The 3,939-nt window shown below is 31.9% G+C and overlaps 1 long non-coding RNA gene across 2 annotated transcripts; it reads left to right on the top strand.

Moving 5' to 3' along the window:
* The first annotated feature begins 574 nt into the window (after window positions 1-574).
* LOC142242509 (uncharacterized) lies at window positions 575-1,902 on the top strand. 2 transcript variants are annotated; one of them, XR_012724129.1, is made up of 5 exons: window positions 575-871; window positions 965-1,053; window positions 1,209-1,274; window positions 1,368-1,608; window positions 1,676-1,902. It is a non-coding gene; the product is annotated as an uncharacterized LOC142242509 (long non-coding RNA). The 2 variants fall into 2 exon arrangements; XR_012724130.1 differs by lacking the exon at window positions 1,209-1,274 and having other exon boundaries at window positions 576-871.
* Window positions 1,903-3,939: the final 2,037 nt, after the last annotated feature.

The raw sequence follows: 3,939 nt of genomic DNA, 5'->3' as shown, positions 1-3,939 counted from the left end.
GTTCATGATGGACGCATTTGTAGTAAAATTTACAAATTTAAAGAAATAAAAATAAATAATGAACTAAGTTGTTAGAAACACGAATTTAGTAAATCTTAATGCTTAAATTGTGTAATTTTGTCCTGTTTTTAGTTAATTTAACTAATGTTAAATTGGCTTTAGTGAAATATAGAGTTCACTTTTTTTAGTGTAGCTCGGAATCAATACAAAAATCATTAGCGTAAAGACAAAATCTTTGGAGCCGTGAAAGCTTTTTTTCAGTGTGGGATTAGATACCATTGCAATCACAGAAAATCGAATAAAAATTCGAGTTATGTCAACTAAAATTGATTTTAAAATTCAACCTTTTGAAGTTGAAAAGAAGTTTTTTGATAAAAGCACTATGTACAACAATAAAATATTTTTTAAAGCCTTTTTCTTCAAAATTGGAAATTTGGTCCGCTAGAGGGAATTTTGGTCCGATTTTGGAAAAATGTTGGTCCAAAATAAAATTTCGTAATGGCAACGCTGATTGAAATTGAATAATTTTGAGCGACGGAAAGAACGAAAAGAGAATGGCTATTTATTCAACAACGTATGATGGAGAGATCAGTCTGTGAAAGTAACTCGTAACGAACGGTTGGGTTTTTGTTTTTCGCGTAAATTGAAAAACATGATTGGCGACATTCTGTCTGCTGCATTCGAAATGTGTGCATAAATACTTTGAATGCAACATCAAATCATAGCAAAGGGTTGAAATAAATAAAGTGTGCAACAACAAATGGCCACGTGGTAAAGGTTTGAAAAAATATATTGCAAAACGCTTTTGAAATTACCTGTGTTTGTGTTTTATGGTATTGTAAGAATGAAAAACAATCAACGTTTATTGAAGGTAAACAATTATGAACTGTGAATATTGTTTTCCATTGAACCGTGCTTACATTAAACGGACTAAAATAATATATTTTTTATTCATTTCTTTTAGTGAGCAATTTTATTTCGTGAAATTGACCAATCAATCCCATCAACTCCATCATTTTATCAAATATATAAGAATATGTTTGCAACCAAATGGTGGGTACCGTATTGATCTTTTAAATTTGTAAAATTTTTTCACTCCTAGTTTTCTTAAAACTAAGAGCGGTATGGGTTTGTTGGAAGATTCACCTTGAAGTAGCGAAGTAGCGTTGGCATTAAATTGCATTTTTGTTTTACCTGCCTTTTTTCAGTTTGAATCCAAGTAGAGTGCAGTATATCTATCTGATATATAAACTAATGAGCAGAATTATGTAATGGTAAAAAAGTTCTCTCTTTTGGAATTAAAAATATGAAAAATATCCGAAAATGACAAAAATATGTATTTTCCATTTATATTTTTCTACTTCCAGAATTTGCAAAGTATCATCAATATAACACCAAATATTACATTGCTTTGCCATTATTTTTGTCTTTGATTGGTTCAAATTTTAATAGACGATTTCAATGTGTGGAAATTTGGAAAGGAATTGTTACTAGAATTAAAATACCGATCTTCTTAATACACCTTTTTATGCTAAACGACTACAACTGCAAAAGAAGAATATAAATCTGCACCCTGGAACTAAGAATTGAGCTTGATATCCTATGCAGGTAATGTTTAACAAAATTAACTTTTAATTGAACAAAATTAAGTTCTAATTGTTCTGTTTACTTTCAGAAAAACTAATTTAGCTTACAGGCTACTGATTTATTGGAAATCTAGGCGCATCTACATATTAGAAGGACCATGCTGACATGATAAGGAAGATAATGATTTATATAGTGTTTTTAACCCTTTAGTTGTTATTGACCATAATTGTATGTCTAAGTTATTTTAGAACAAAACACAAAAATATCTATAGCATAATTCAGAAAAATAAAATACTGAAGATGTTTTATAAGCAATGTCTATTTTCTTTTATTTCAAATAAAACTAAATAAGATTTTGGGGTGCAATATATACATTTTTGATTGAAATTTTTTGGCAATATCAATTATTAATTTAATTGAATCAATTAAATAGTTGACTGATTTTTGTCGCGAAATTAATTAAAATTTTAATTGATTCAATTAAAACTGTTATTGAATTTTATGTCAAAAACCAATCATTGTTTTGATTCGATCACACAATTACTCGTATGTGTGTATATCTGACCGTGGGGTTGTTCTATTTTTGTTCTTTCAGTGGTTTGTGTGTGTGTGCGTTTGTTATTCGCGGACGGTTTATTTGTCTGGATGAGGTGGTGTTTTCAATGAAGGCCCATGTGTTTTTGTTGTTGTTTAATGTTTAAATAACACTTCATTTTTGTAACAATCGAAATAAATTTATTACTTTTGTTAACTAAAATAAAATGTTTCCTTTTCAAGTATAAAAAAAAATATCTTTTAATTACCAAACGAAATGTTACGTAAAACGAAGCTAGCAAAAGCCGGTTTGCTAGTGAATTTTGATATAATTTTGTGACATCAGTTATCCGGAAGAATTCGATTTCCATGTAAAAATGTTAAAAAAATAATGTATGAGATATTTTAATGAGATAATTAAATTTATATTGTTATTTTATTGAATGACTTCGTTAATTTTTTATATTGTTATCTGTTTTCTTTTTGTCGAAAATGAATAAAATATGTAAAAGTATGTAAAAATTCTAGGGAGTTTTGGTATTGACTTTCAGTTAGCATTTATAAAAATTTTGGTTGAAAATATTTGCAATAATGTTACTTTTTAATTTGCCTTACATGGAAAACTGTTTGAGAAATTATTGAGTTACGATGAATTTCAATTTCAACATTGCAGTTGAGAAATTGTTGAATTTTACTGTTGAGGGTAATGTTCGTCAATCAACCGTCGAACTGAACGAACGTGTCTTTAATAGCGGATTATTTCATCGTAATAAGTACTTATTACGAATTTCAAGTGTAGTGGTAAATTAGGACACCATGCAGCGAAATTCAAAGTCACCCAAAAGATTCCGAAACGCGCAAGCCTTCATTAGAGTCAGAAGTGAAAAAATCTCCTTGCGAAGCCGAAAGAGACATAAAAACTGCAAACATTGACGAACATCGTATGCGGGTAATTTCTACAGGCTCAAACCTCACCAAAGCTGAACCGAGGATTGTTGCGAGAGCCACCGAGGTCTGTGAAGAGGAAGTCCTAGATGACTCAATCGAAGCGGCTGATGTGACGGTGGTTGACAATTTGGAACCATCCAACGGTTCCTCCAGATAAATCTTCACCACTGTATGGCTGCTTTTGCTAATTGAGTTTATTCGCTAATAGAGTTTATTTTGCGTACAAACCTGGTAGTTTGCAATAAGGGAGATGCACCAATCTTCGACACCAAAAATAGGCAAGAGATTTTGGACGTCATATTGGCCACTCCGGAACTGAATGATAAGATATCTGAGTGGCAAGCTTTGAGGGAACATAGCTTCTCAGATCATCGCTACATCAGTTTCAAATAGGTTGTTCGTACTTCATTTTTCCGCCAAATGTGAGGAAAGCTGATTGGAATAGGTATAGGGATACGTTCAATATGATGACACCAGAAACAAACCGTGTAGCGATTTTCAAAGGCCTTCAACATCTCGCTGAAAGCTGCATGACCTAAAGGAAAAAAAATTAAGTAATATGAGGAAATTCTGCAGGAAAACTTACAAGATGAATTTGAGAGGATATAAACGAGAACTGTGAAGGGCTCAGCATAACTCTTGGTATGATTACTGTAGCAGTATTGAGAATACGTCTGAGGCTTCCAGACTACGAAAGGTACAAGCATCCACTAACTCCGCTCCAGGTTTCATTAAAACATCGGAGGACAATTGGACAACGTCCAGTGAGGAGACGTTGGAGTTACTTTTGGAAACACATTTTCTTTTAATTTTTTCCTGTTCTGGCGGTGCAACAGAGGCTCAGCGGTCATTTCCATTTTCGAGGAAATT

The sequence above is a fragment of the Haematobia irritans genome, unplaced genomic scaffold, assembly GCF_050003625.1.
Source record: "Haematobia irritans isolate KBUSLIRL unplaced genomic scaffold, ASM5000362v1 scaffold_26, whole genome shotgun sequence".
NCBI classification, from domain to species: Eukaryota; Metazoa; Arthropoda; class Insecta; order Diptera; family Muscidae; genus Haematobia; species Haematobia irritans.
Note: the sequence above shows the minus strand (reverse complement) of the source record. Positions and strands in the feature narration are given on the sequence as shown.